Source organism: Apium graveolens, chromosome 4 (assembly GCF_009905375.1).
Source record: "Apium graveolens cultivar Ventura chromosome 4, ASM990537v1, whole genome shotgun sequence".
In the NCBI taxonomy this organism is placed as follows: Eukaryota; Viridiplantae; Streptophyta; class Magnoliopsida; order Apiales; family Apiaceae; genus Apium; species Apium graveolens.
The window spans coordinates 113833763-113849657 of NC_133650.1; the positions used below are offsets into that span (position 1 = coordinate 113833763).

The 15895-nt window shown below is 35.5% G+C and overlaps 1 non-coding gene across 1 annotated transcript; it reads left to right on the forward strand.

The window, feature by feature from the left end:
- The first annotated feature begins 14006 nt into the window (after window positions 1-14006).
- On the forward strand, window positions 14007-14113 carry LOC141723052 (small nucleolar RNA R71). Its single transcript, XR_012576045.1, has one exon. It is a non-coding gene; the product is annotated as a small nucleolar RNA R71 (small nucleolar RNA).
- The last annotated feature ends 1782 nt before the right edge of the window (window positions 14114-15895 follow it).

Sequence of the window (15895 nt, forward strand, 5' to 3'; positions counted from 1 at the left end):
CATACCAGGCTCTAGGTGCTTGCTTTAGTCCATAGAGTGCTTTCAGCAGATAATACACATAGTCTGGAAAGTTTGGATCTTCAAATCCTGGAGGTTGGCTTACATAAACTTCTTCCTCCAATTCCCCATTTAGAAATGCACTTTTGACATCCATTTGATAGACTTTGAAATTGGCATGGGCTGCATAGGCTAGAAAGATTCTGATGGCTTCAAGTCTAGTAACTGGAGCAAATGTCTCATCAAAATCTATTCCCTCTTGTTGAAAATAGCCTTTAGCAACCAATATGGCTTTATTCCTTATGACAATGCCATTTTCATCCATCTTGTTTCTGAATACCCATTTTATGTCAATAGAACTCTTATTCTTTGGCTTGGGTACCAGCTTCCATACTTTGTTCCTCTCAAATTGGTTTAACTCCTCTTGCATTGCTAAAATCCAATCTGGATCCAATAGAGCTTCTTCTATTCTCTTAGGTTCCTCATGTGATAAAAAACTACTATACAGACATTCATCTTGAGTAGCCCTTCTAGTTTGCACTTTAGATGTAGCATCACCAATGATCAGTTCAAAAGGGTGATTCTTGGTCCATTTCCTTTGAGGTGGTAGATTAGCTCTAGATGAGGTTGCCTCAGTATTGTCATGATGTGAGATAGAATGTTGATTGGTTGAAACTCTCCCTGAGTTGCTGATCCTTTGAAAGGAATTGGGAGCTCTATCAACTGATGAAGTGAATTGATTATCCGTTGACAGACTGTTATCAACGGATGCTTCATTGTGAACTTCAACGGATGATGCACTTTGTCTTTCAACGGATGCTGCATTGCTTCTTTCAACGGAAGCTGAATTATGACTTTCAACGGATGCAGCATTCTGTGCATTATCCAAAGGCAGATTTTGAATACTTCTTGAGATGCCTTCTTCATCATTCTCATCTTCACTATCATCACAATATATCTCAATATTGTCAAATTTGAGTCCCTCATGATGTCCCTCATCTGTTAGTCCATCAATCTTTTTATCATCAAACACAACATGCACAGATTCCATGACAATGTTGGTTCTTAGATTGTAGACCCTATATGATTTTCCAGCAGAATAACCAACAAATATTTCTTCATTAGCCTTTGCATCAAACTTCCCTTTGTGATTAGATTGATTCCTTAAGATGTAGCATTTGCAACCAAAGACATGCAGAAAGTTTAAAGTTGGTTTTCTTCTCTTGAATAATTGATAGGGAGTCATGCCTTTTTCCTGATTGATTAGAGAAATATTCTGAGTGTAACATGCACAGTTAACAGCCTCAGCCCAAAAGTAAGTTGGGAGTTTTGACTCTTCAAGCATTGTCCTTGCCGCTTCAATTAGTGATCTGTTCTTCCTTTCCACCACACCATTTTGTTGTGGAGTTCTTGGAGCTGAGAACTCATGCATGATCCCATTTTCTTCACAGAACAACTTCATGGTTGAATTCTTGAACTCAGTTCCATTGTCACTCCTAATATTCCTTACTTTGAAATCAGGATGATTGTTTATATGCTTGATATGATTGATAATGATTTCATTAGCTTCATCCTTTGATCCAAGAAAATAAACCCATGAAAACTTTGAGAAATCATCTACAATCACTAGGAAATATCTTTTCCTTGAAATTGACAATACATTGACTGATCCAAAAAGATCCATGTGTAGCAGTTGTAATGGTTCATCAATTGCAGATTCAAGCTTCTTACTGAATGATACTTTCTTTTGCTTTCCTTTCTGACAAGCATCACACAGTCCATCCCTTATGAATTCTACTAGAGGCATTCCTCTAACTAAGTCCTTTTTAACTAGATCATTCATTGTCTTGAAATTCAAATGGGACGGCTTCTTGTGCCATAGCGAACTTTCAACTGAACTTGTTTTGCTGAGAAGACAAGTAATAGATTATGCATCTGTAGAGTTGAAGACAGCTAAATACACATTCCCTTTTCTAACTCCAGTTAGAACCACTTAATTATCCTTCTTACTTGTGACAATACAGGCTTCAGAATTGAAGGAAACAGTATTCCCTCTGTCACATAATTGACTGATGCTCAATAAGTTGTGTTTGAGACCATCAACCAATGCAACTTCATCAATGATGACATTTTCTTTTGAAATCAAGCCATATCCCATAGTGAATCCTTTGCTGTCATCTCCAAAGGTTATGCTAGGGCCAGCTCTCTCCTTAAACTCTGTGAGCAGGGTGAAATCTCCTGTCATGTGTCTTGAACAGCCACTGTCCAAGTACCATAGATTCCTTCTTTTTCCCTGCACACAACAAAATCAATCAAGTTGATTTTTGTACCCAAGTTTCCTTGGGTCCAGCCTTGTTAGTCTTTTTCCTAGACTTCATTCCTCCTGCATCTTTTGACTTAGGTAACTTTGGGTCAACCTTGGTCTCAGATGAGGTTGGTTGAAGTGTAGGGTTAGTCACAGAATCATTTAGCACATTTGATTGAATTTGATAAGGCATAGATTGTGCAAACATATTATTCCACATAGGCATATTGTATGGCATTTGAGGCATACTAAATGCAGTAAAATAAGGATTATTAATATATGGCATGTTTGCAAAATGTGCATGGGGATTCTGATGACACATTACAGGCATAGCATGCAGAGGTGACATAGACATGTTAGGCATGGAGGGATTTGAAGGCATGGGAGCATTCTTAACAGATTTGCAGTTATCAGATAGATGATTAACACTTTTACAATGCACACAGCTTTTTCTAGAAGCATACCTATCAGGTGTGTAATTGTTATGTTTATTAATCCCTACCTTCCCATTTCTTTTAGATTTTCTTTTAGTTTCCTTTTTATCCTCAACCAACTTAAGCCTATTTTTCAGCTGATCTAAAGTCATGTGTCCTATATTCACCTTACTGAAATCTTTGGATGTGCTAGCTCCTTCTTTGACAAAGTTCTTGAAAGTTGAACCATCCTTCTTATTGAGATTTTTATTTTTGAAATTACTTGCCTGTTTTAATTGATGAGCCTTCAACGGATGCTCTTTTTCTTCCTTCAACGGATAACTTTCATCATCCGTTGATTCCACATCCGTTGACAATCCATCAATTAATTCTAACTCCTTTTTATTTTTCTTCCAGGCATCCTCACAGAATGATTCAATTCCCTGAACCTTGGCAATCTGAACACTAACATCCCTAGATGTTTTCCAGGCTTTGATTACCTCTTGCTCACTTTCTAACTATTTAGAAAGAATTTCTACTTTCTTAACAGCTTCTTCTAGTTCACTCTCAACAGTCAAGCATTTAAGTTTAATCTTTTCAAGCTCAATTACCTGATCCTCTAACACAGCATTCCTATCACTTAAAAACATATTATTCTCTTTGATCCTAGCATTTTCTTTAGCTAGTGATTTAAGGGAAACACGCAAATGATATAATTCATTGGATATATCATTTATGGCTTCATTACATTCATTTTTAGAAAGCTGAGAGAGATCAGTAGTAATTACCTGGTTGCTTGATGAACTAGTTTCATTTTCATTATAATTAGCCATCAGGGCTAGGTTGACATATTCCATATCATCATCTTCATTGACTCCATCTGCTGCCCAATCATCTTGAGTGAGAAAAGCTCTTTCCTTTTGTTTGAGCAAATCAAAATACTTCCTTTTTTAATCAACTTGCTCAAATTTCTTCTTATCAGAGGTTGGCTTCCTACACTCACTTGCAAAGTGTCCACTAATGCCACAGTTATAACATTTGAATTTGGATTTGTCCACCATATTTTTGTTTGGCTTAGTGAATTTTGTATTTTTCTTAAACTTCATCATTGCAAACCTCCTGGACAGAAAAGCCAGATGTTCATCAACATCATCAGAGTCATCCTGACTGGAATTGTCTTCATTCTCAGCTACTTGCTCTTTACCCTTGCTTGATTCTGATTTGCTTGTGCTAATTTTGAGACTTGGCATTGTCTTCTCCTCATTCTTGGCTTCAATCTTCTCACTGTCAGTACAAGTGCAACTGTTCCTCCTTTTCTCTTTCCCTTTTCCAGCAGCTCATCCTGCTCCATTCCAAGTTCATAATTCTTCAAGATTCCATATAATCTTTCAAGTGTGAAGTTCTTATAATCTTGAGAATTTCTTAGAGAGACAGTCATAGGCTTCCATTCCTTTGGTAGAGACCTCAGAAATTTTAGGTTGGAGTCCTTGACTTGGTACACTCTACCATACAGCTTCAATCCATTTAACAGTTTCTGAAATCTGTTGAAGGTATCATTTAATGATTTTCCTTCTTCAAAGTGAAAATATTCATACTGTTGAATAAAAAGCTGCATCTTGTTCTCTCTAACCTGCTCAGTACCTTCACAGATGATTTGTACAGTATCCCAAACTTCCTTTGCAGTTTGGCTATTGATGACATTGTCAAACATATCTTGATCTAAGCCATTAAACAAAATGTTCATGGCTTTCTTGTCCTTGCGGATTTCTTCCATGTCTTCAATAGTCCATTCTGCTTTTGGCTTGGGAATGGACTGTCCAACAGCAACTGTTGTGGTAGCAGCTGTGGCCACTTTGTGAGGGATGTGAGGACCATTTTCAATACAGTTGATGTAGCTTTCATCTTGAGAAAGAAGATGTAAATACATCTTCACTTTCCAGTGATGATAATTATCTTTTTCCAGGATTGGAATCTTTATACCAATATCCTTCCTACTCATGTTGATAGCAGGAGGATTCTTCTGTGCACTCATGATGTTAGCAGAATAGATCTTTAAACTCTTTGTATGTTAAGAGCTTGCTCTGATACCAATTGTTATTCCCAGTGGACTAACAATGAGATTTACAGAAGGGGGGTTGAATGTAAATCTCAAAACTTTTTCAAGTTTTGAGCAGTTTCTAAGGCTAAGTGTTTTAGTGAGCAAATGTGTGTGAATGGCTTGAAGCTGATACAGACAGATATATATTCAAACATAAATGTAAAGAACACAAAGAACTTAAAAACTTTTCTGGTGGATTTGTTGTTCCACCAGAGATGTGTTATTTAGAAAATCTGTGATTCAAAGAATTAAATCACAGCTGCTTCCTAGTACAAACTAGATGATTTTCTCTCTGGATTTTTCTAAACAGCTCTTGAAAATTCACATCTAATTACTAGCTGCTACTTGGTTTATATATCACCAAGTTTACAAGTGAAGACAAAACTGTAAAATACAATTAAAAAGGCTCTTCACATGTTTCTTCTTCATTTCTCTATCCAATACAATTTAGGTTTAGCTGTTAATATTTGAATACTCCCTTGTTTGCACCAGAATGGAAATGCTGCATTTTCTTGATTCCTCCTAGAGGCTGCCACATTCCAGTTTGTCTCTGTCAACCCATGTGCCTCTGTCAGCTTATTAATTGTCACTATCAACTGCTAATGAACTAACCATCCGTTGAAGCTTTCATCCGTTGATACCTTATCCGTTGAGGCTTTATCCGTTGAAGCTTTATCCGTTGATGCATTAGCAGTTGAAGCCTTATCCGTTGAAGCACTTATCCGTTGATGGATATTATCCGTTGAAGCTTTAGAGACATCCGTTGGAGCTTTGTTTCTTATTCGTTGACGGTCTATAATATCAGTTGATACTTCTTCACTTATACAAAATTACAAGGCATGAAATATTTACAATTAGCCCTCCTATTTGCATATCCACTAGTAGTCAACATGACTGATAATTTCCTACAACATCTAAGAATTACAACTTGAATCCAAAGAATGAAATGTGCTACAATACTAAACTTATTTCTAAGTAAAGCTACTCCTTCAACGGATAGCCAAGATGGTCTTATCCGTTGAGGCTACAAACACTTGATTTCTACTTAAGTGTTTTGTTTAACTTATCATCAAACTAATACACATATTCCTAACAGTACTCACTTATTCTTATCGGCACTACAAGAAAATAAGGCTAAATACAACTGCATAAATAATACTAGAGTCAATTTCAACCACTTTCGGTTGAATTTAAGGGCACGACTAAATTCAATCGCAGGTGGTCGTATTTAAATACGGTTTTATTTATGCGGTCTAATTTAGTAATAATTTCAACCGTATTTACATGCAACCATATACGGTTGAGTTTAGCTGTTCTCATAAATTCAACCGCATTCAGTCGAATTTAGCCTTGCCAAAAAAAAGAGGGAATTTTCCCGCCAACGAATTTTTTTGACACTATTAAATTCAGCCGATTTCAGTCGAATTCGATTTTTGAAAATGGCGGGAAATTTCCGAAAAAAGATAAAATAAAATTTACACGAAATGTAAATTTTAGTTTTTTTTTAAAAGATCATTATGGTAAGAGCATTTTCAAATTTCTTTTATTCATTTCATAACAAAAATTGGAAATTTATAAAAGTGGGTTGAAATATGTTTTGAGTAATAATTTGGAATTTTAGTTAGATATTTATGGTTCAAATAATAATTATAGTTTGAGTTTCAATTTATTTTATATTTGTTTTAAGTTATAATCCAACCATACGGATTTGAAAATTATCAAATATAAAAAATATACGGAAAAAATTAAGTAATTTGAATATTTAAATTTTAACTACTTTTATAAATTGAATTTAGGGGTTGAGATCCTAACACTAAAATAGTTCGACTAGTACTTCTTACTAGTATTTAGTCCCATACTAAAGTTTCAATTTTTTTAAAAAATTTGTGAATGATACAGCCTTACAGATGTCAAGATCTATATATTTTAGTGATTTGGTAAAAAAATTAGAAAAAATAATTGTATTTGGTTTGCTATTTTAATAGTCAACTAGTAGTTTGACCAGTACTTCTTAATAGTGTTTAGTCTCATATTGATGTTTCAATTTTTTTTAAAAATATTTATGAATTATACAACTGTAAGGATATCAATATCTATATATTTTAGTGATATGATAAAAAAATTATAAAAAAATAAATATATTTAGTTTGCTATTTTAATAGTCAACTAGTAGTTTGACCAGTACTTCTTGATAATGTTTAATCACATATTGATGTTTTAATTTTTGAAAAATATTTATGAATGATCCAACCGTAAGGATGTCGAGATCTATATATTTTAGTGATATGATAAAAATTTTAGAAAAAAATAAATGTATTTGGTTTCCTATTTTAACAGTCAAGTAGTAGTTTGACTAGTGTTCATACTAGTGTTTAGTCTCATACTGATGTTTTAATTTTTTAAAAAATATTTGTGAATGATCCAACCGTAAGGATATCAATATCTATATATTTCAGTGATAGGATAAATTTTTAGGAAAAAATATATGTATTTGGTTTGCTATTTTAACAGTCAATTAGTAGTTTGACTAGTACTTCTTACGAGTGTTTAGTCCCATATTGATATTTTAATTTTAAAAAAAATTATGAATGATCCAACTGTAAGGATGTCATGATCTATATATTTTAGTGATATGATAAAACTTTTGAAAAAAATAAACGTATTTCATTTCCTATTTTAATAGTCAACTAGTAGTATGACTAGTACTTTTTACTAGTGTTTAGTCTCATACTGATGTTTCGATTTTTTTAAAAAAATTGTGAATAATTCAACATTACAGATGTCAAGATCTATATATTTTAGTGATATGATAAAAAATTTAGAAAAAATAAGTGTATTTGGTTTGCTATTTTAATAGTCAACTAGTATTTTGACGAGTACTTCTTAATAGTGTTTAGTCCCATACTGATGTTTCAATTTTTTTAAAAATATTTATGAATGATCTAACCTTAAGGATGTCAAGATCTATATATTTTATTGATATGATCAATTTTTTATAAAAAAAAGTAAATGTATTTGGTTTTCTATTTTAACAGTGAACTAGTAGCTAGTTTGACCAATACTTCTTATTAGTGTTTAGTCCCATATTGATCCTTCGATTTTTGAGTAATCAAACCGTATAGACATGAAATTTATCAAATACAAAGAGCATACGCAAAATATTAACTAATTTAAATATTTATACCTTAATTATTTTATAAAATTAAATTTAGGGGTTGAGATTTTAATCCTGAAATATTCCACCTATTTGGAATTGATAATGAACGATCCAACCGTACCGATTTTAAAATAGTTAAAAAATAGTTATATATACAAAATTTTAAGAATTTTTAATCACTAGATTTTAATTATTTTAACAAATTATGTATAATTTCCTAAACCCCCCATAAGAAATTTTAATTATCATAACATAAATATTTAAATTGACATTCCTAAATTCAACTGAATGCAATTGAATTTAATGCCATGTCAGCGATCCGTGTGAATAAGATTCAACGTACCATATTTAACTATAAAACTTAATCCAATGGTCAAATTTGAATTATTAGTCAAAATAATAAAAAAATTATAAAACAAAACATTATAACCCCCCAGGCCACCCCACCCCACACCACCCCACCCTCTCCTCCCTGTTTCTCCCCACCTCCTCCATGTTCCCCCCCTATTTTCCGATAATCCTAAAAGCACAACCAAGATCAACCCAACATATTTGGCCGGAAAAGTTTTGCTTCGAATCATTTTGAAGAGAAAAATTTTAGAAATAATAAATTAACCACCAAGCTCGTGTCTTGGGTGGCGGTTCAGCCTTAAACGCCGGATTTTTCCCACGAGCAAGACTAAATTTGTAAACACGGCAGGTTGGGATCCAAAACTACTACTGGGGGGAAAACAAGGTTGCGTTCGAGCCCGAAACCAAGCAATGCCAATCTGCTGTGAGGGATGGGTTGCTTGAAGCCGGAGTTTTGCCCAATAATGAGATTAGATATGATCATCTAATTGGCACCAAAGTTGGTGGCTCAGTATGTGGTAAAGATGGACATAGATACATTGTGGATGATTTATTAGATTATGCTCTTTAAACACACCCAACATATTTGGTCGAAAAAGTTTTGCTTCGAACCATTTACACGTTTATGAAGCTCACCGGGATCCGGATATTTTCCAGTTTCCGGATAGTTTTTTTTTGAAATTTTCGTGCGTGAATTCAGCCGTATTCGGTAGCATTTAGCATACTATTTTTGACCAATTACGGTTGAATTTAATAATCGGGGGGGGGGGTTTGCATTTTGTTGTTAGGATGAAAATACGTGTTAAAATTAAATGCAAGTATACGCGTTCGGAAGTAGTATAAGATATAAATCAGTTTGTACCCACAGAGACTCTTTTTACTTAACTTAAGATTATGCACCTATGCAACAATGGTATGGCTATCGCTCAATGTTAAGACAATAACAAGTTGAGATGTTTATAACTAAGATTAAACTAACATGCAATTAACTAAGAATAAAAGTGATTGAATTAACTATATGAGATTAACATGGGTATCTAACTTCATTACTATTTCATTCAAAGTCATTGTTCTTAACCTTAGCATGCGATGTTGATGACAACTAATCAGGTAACACGAAACAAGTAAAAGCCAACTTTCGTTCTACCAGACATCCACAAAAGAGATAGAAGCTGAATAGACACCAATAATGTTGAGACCCTATATATCTATAGAATTTGACAACATAAAGGTTTATTGAACAAGTTATTTATCGTGATTACATAGGGCAAGTAAGATGGTTAAAATTATCTACGAAACATGCATAATAAATACATAAACCCATGCTAGCATGACAAATTCTAAATCTCTATATTCAATTTCGCTTCAATAGAGATTAACACGCTATCTTATATGTTAGCTACACACATAAGATGAATAAGCACAACCAATACTAGGATATCAATCAATCACTACACACCAAGATATTGAAACAAATTAACTATAGAAATCCATAAGTAAATCCGTTAGAACCCCACAATAACGATTAGTTCATAATCGAACTCATCGTCACAATGGGTTCCAATGAAAGCATGATAATAAACAATATAGGAGTATTAGGGTTCAAAGACAAATAAAAAATAAGCATCCAAGTATCAACTATAATAAAGAAAATAAAAGTCTTCTTCTCCGTAGCCGTCTCGTGCTCTCTTGGTCTTCGTATTGCTCTCTCTGGTCTCCTTGTTGTTAAAAACGTCTTTTTATTGGTATATATAAGCTTCAGGATCGAACTGGGCTTCAAAATCTCCTCAACGGACTCGAATCAGGATCTGGCTGAACGGACCAGCGCGGACGCCCCGCATAACAGCGCAGGCGCGCACTGTTTCTGGAAGTTTGGCACGGCCGCCCCGCCTTGCGCGCAGGCGCGCCGTGCTACTGTAGTTGGAATTCTGAATTTTCTTCTTTTTGCTATAACTTTTGCTCCAGTCGTCAGAATTTGATGAATAAGCAGTCCATGCGAACCTCTCGAGATCCTCTACAATTTGGGAATGGCCTTGACTTCAGATTATTGGCTCTTTTCAGCATATATTTAATAAAAGCTCCATTCTTCCTCTAACTAGTGTCTGGGATGCAAAAACACAAAAACACATCAAAATACCAACAACTTGAGTCCAAAACATCTACTTAAGCTTGTAATTAATCGTTCCAAGTAGATAAAAAATCCACTTATCACACCCCAAACTTGAATCGATGCTTGTCCTCAAGCAGAAACAAACTCAAAACTACAAAATATTCTAATGTATGAATGCAACTACGCGAATGCAACTAAATGATAATGCAATCGATCCCCTCAGAATAACCACAACCAAATGAATAAGCCAACGCCTCTAAGAATGTAATAACTCAAAAAAGAGTTCAAATAAATCTCAAAAATCAATTCACAAACCAGAACATGCGTGTGTGGAATGCTTAACAGAAATACTCTCGATACTATATCAATAACCATAACTTATCTTATCATCAAAATAATCACAATTTTATAAATAGAATAGACATTAAACGCATAATGATTCACAACACCTCCTTTCTACTAGAGTTATACAAGGATTCATGCTATTGTTGAACACATAACAAAGATGCTTGTTTGATCGGGCGATAATGAAGTCCCAAAAGACTCAATAATACCCATGTAATGAGCGTTAGGTCAGCGGATCCCAGACTATAAAAGCCTTAGGTCACTAGGCACAAAGTCCACTAGAACTAAATAACTCGAGTATTAAAGAGCTCACTCTTGATCAATTATGCATAAACACATATTTTTTTCTTTTTTTTTGCTTTTTTTTCAATGAATCTGAATGAGTGTGTTTCGCTCCATCTCATTCAACCCTAGACTACTCATAAAAATATGAGTCGGCTACTAGCCATTTGACGCCTAGCCTTGTTCACAACTAGCAATGAAATCCAAGTTTTTTTCCAAATTAAAATCAGTATTTTTACGTCATTACGAGAATACCAAAAATTCTAAATATAAACAAGTGATTAAATCTCAACAAATAAACAAGTATGATTATGATGTAGATCAAAAGCAACCTATAAGACTTGTGTTTTTTTTTCTGGCATGCAAATCAATTCATTAAGACTTAAACATCCTTCTATTTGACATCACTACACTGAAATTAACATCAACCAATCAATCAGAAATAGCTCAACCTAAGGGATCATGTTATATGCATGCAAATGCAACTATATGAACTCTCATAAAAAACACAAATAAAAATGTCCTATATGAACAATCATGGAAAAATTATGAATGAAATACAACTAAACATGCAACATGAATCTATATGGACACACACAAACTAATCCTTACATTATCACCCCCAAACTTAAAATAGTCAATGTCCTCATTGAAGGTAATAATAAGGATAAAGGCATACCTACTTAGCGGGAGGATCGCCCTCTTCGGGTGGAGGATCAGGTGGCCAATCAACCTCGACACCAGTGTCTCGGAAAATAGTACCGAGAGCGTGTATCAAATCTTCAGTAAAATTTCTGTGGATGTCATGCATGGCCTCAATACGCCGAATCAACCTTCTATACTGCGCATCACCAAGACCAAACCTATTAACTGTCTGTGGTACACGAGAGAGATCATATATAAGTACGGGAGGAACCGGCCGATCAACCTTTTGATTATCATAGATATAATCCAACCCCTTGTCCGGGGGTGCACCTAAGAATGCATAACTCAAGTGATCTGGCAGTGGGTTGAGCTCAAGTGTGGGAGCTTCTTCAATAGACGGCTCGAGATGCTCCTGAGAAATTTTCAGCTCTGCTAACCCAAGAGAATCGAATGGCATATCCAACTTCCTCTTCCACGGAGGTGCATTCAAAATCTGCAGTTGTTCTGCTCCTTCTTCATCTTCAATAACTGATTCCCCTATGAAGGATCTCTCTAATGTATCTAACTTTGGCAATTGCTCAAGCTGTGAATTCACGAAAAAGCCGACCCACTCTACTTTAAAGCACCGCTCTTTATCTGTGGGTAACTTTATTTCCTTGAACACACTAAAAGTGACATTCTGATCTTGAACCTTCATCGTAAGCTCTCCTTTTTGCACATCAATCATAGTTCGGCATGTAGCCAAGAATGGTCTTCTCAAGATGATGGGAATCTTCTTATCTTTCTCGAAATCTAGAATTATAAAATCAGCAGGGAAGATGAGTTTGTTCACCTTGACCAAGACATCCTCCATTATACTTCGTAGATAAGTAATAAAATAATCATCCAACTGCAAAGACATATATATCAGTTTCAGATCAGGTAGACCAAGCTTCTTGAAGATAGACAAGGGCATCAGATTGATGCTAGCTCCCAAATCACACAAGCATTTATCGAATGACAAGTTTCCAATAGTGCAAGGAATAGTGAAACTTCCAGGATCTTTAAGCTTCGGAGGCAACCTCTGTTCCAGCACAACACTGCATTCCTTAGTAAGAGCAACAGTCTCTAGGTCATCGAGCTTTACTTTTCGAGAGAGAATACCTTTAATAAACTTCGTATAACTAGGAATCTGTTCAAGAGCTTCAGCAAAAGGTATGTTGATTTGAAGTTTCTTGAACACCTCTAGAAACTTAGCAAATTGCTTATCCAACTTCTGCTTTTGCAGCCTCTTAGGAAAAGGAGGTGGAGGATAAACCTGTTTCTCCCCTGTATTACACTCAGGAGGAGTGTGTTCCACATTTTTCTTACTTAATTCTACCTCCGCATCTTTCTACACCACTTTTTCAGCTACAATCTCATTTTTATGGAATTGGCAACGGTGCAGACGCACCTGCATTCTAGACAGAATTTTCATACTCTTCGTCTTGCTGAATTTGGGGGCTTACGACCTTTCCGGATCTCAAGGTGATGGCGTTAACCTGTTCGTTAACTTCCCTCTTGCCTGGATTGGCTTCTGTATCACTAGAAAATGTTCCTGGTAGTCATTTTAATAAGGTGTTATCAATTTTCCTTATTTAGTTCTCTAGAGTTTTGATAGAAACAGCCTACCTTTGGCATATAAGAGCCTGGTTTTTGCATATAAGCTGTAACTACTCTAATTCAGATTTTTCATTCGAAGATTGACCTGTACCTCCATGAATTTGTTGTTAAAATTGGAGTTGTTGTCTTGGTGTATATTGCGGTTGTTGAAAACCAGGAGGGTTGAATTGCTTTGCTGCATAGTGCTGATAAGGCTGTTGCATCGTATTCTGATTTGTGCTCTAGCTAAAGTCAGGATGATTCCAGTTGTTAGGATGATAAGTGGCTGGAACTGGTTGCTGCGATCTCTGAAAGTTGCTCACAAACTGAGCTGATTCACTAGATATAGCACATTATTCCGTCGCATGTGAACCTGCACACAGCTTATAAACACTGCTTATCTGATTAACACCATAGTTAGCCAAAGAATCAATCTTCATAGACAACGTCTTTAGTTGAGCGGTGATAGCCGTAGCTATATCTACTTCCAAAACTCCTGCTACCTTGCCCTGTGGCAATCTCTAAGTTGGATACTGATATTCATTAGCAGCCATCAGTTCAATTAGACCATTAGCTTCTTCATAGCTCTTTGCCCATAATGCTCCACCTGATGCTGCATCAAGCATAGGTCTAGAATGTGCTCCAAAACCATTGTAAAATGATTGATGATCATCCAATCAGGCATGCCATGATGAGGACACTTCCTAAGCATCTCCTTGTAGCGCTCCCAAGCTTCACATAGAGTTTCTCCCGATTGTTGCGCAAATTGAGTAAGAGCATTCCTGAGTGCAGTTATCTTCGCCATAGGGAAGAATTTAGTAAGAAACTTCTGAGCAAGATCCTCCCAAGTAGTGATAGAACCAGTCGGTAGAGAGCGTAACCAGCTCTTAGCCTTGTCCCTCAGAGAGAATGGAAACAGTCTCAGTTTTATAGCATCTTTAGAAATATTATTGAACTTGAAGGTGTCACAGATATCGATGAAATCCCTAATGTGCGTATTGGGATCTTCCGTTGAAGAACCCCCAAACTAGACTGAATTATGTACCCATTGAATTAGGCCATGCTTGATCTCAAAGGTATTAGCTGCAATAGCTGGCCTGACAATGCTATATTAAATTTCATTGATTTTTGGTTGAGAATAATCCATCAAAGCTTTCGGATTTGCTACTGGTTCTCCCATTGCAGTGATAACTAGAGTACCCGAAACACACGACTAAAGTAAACCTTGTAAGTAAAAGAATCCGAGTCAGTGAACTTTAACGACCACTGATGTCAAGCACATAAACTAAAAATTAACACCGAGTCCCCGGCAGCGGCGCTAAAAACTTTTTAGGGAGAAAACGCGTGCTAAAATTACATGCAAGTCTACATGTTCGCAAGTGGTATAAGATATAAATCAGATCCGTACTCACAGAGACTCTTTTTAGTTAACTTAAGATTATGAACCTATGCAAAAATGGTATGGCTATCGCTCAATGCTAAGATAATAATAAGTTGAGATGTTTATAACTAAGATTAAACTAACTTGCAATTAACTAAGAATAAAAGTGATTGAATTCAATATATGAGGCAAACATGGGATTCTAACTTCATTACTACTTCATTCAAAGTCATTGTTCTTAACCTTAGCATGTGATGGTGATGACAACTAATCAGATAACACGAAACTAGTAAACGCCAACTTTCATTGTACGAATACCCTACTATCAGACATCCACAAAAGAGATAGAAGTTGAATAGACACCAATTGTGTTAAGACCCTATATGTCTATAGAATTTGACAATATAAAGGTTTAATGAAGAAGTTATCTATCGTGATTACATAGGGCAAGTAATATGGTTAAAATTACCTACGAATCATGCATAATAAATACATGAACCTATGCTAGTATGACAAGTTCTAAATCTCTATATTCAATTTCGCTTCAATAGAGATTAACAAGTTATCTTATATTATAGCTACGCACATAAGACGAATAAACACAACCAATACCAGGATATCAATCAATCACCACACACAAAGATATTAAAACAAATTAACTATAGAAATCCATAATTAAATCTGTTAGAACCCCACGATAATAATTAGTTCATAATCGAACTCATCGTCACCATGGGTTCCAATGAAAGCATGATAATAAACAATATAAGAGTATTAGGGTTCAAAGACAAATCAAAAACAAGCATCCAAGTATCAACTATACTAAAGAAAACAAAAGACTTCTTCTCTGTAGTCGTCATGTGCTCTCTAGGTCTTCATATTACTCTCCATGGTCTCTTTGTTGTTAAAAATGTCTTTTTATTGGTATATATAAGCTTCAGGATCGAACTGGGCTTCAAAATCTCCAAAACGGACGCGAATCAGGATTCTGGCTGAAGGGACCAGCGCGGCTGCCCCGCATACCAGCGTGAGCATGCGCTATTTCTGGAAGTCTGGCGTGGCCGCCCCGCCTTGCGCGCGGGTGCGCCGTGCTACTGTAGTTGGAATTCTGAATTTTCTTCTTTTTGCTGTAACTTTTGCTCCACTCGTCAGAATTTGATGAATAAGTAGTCCACGTGAAGCTCTCGAGAT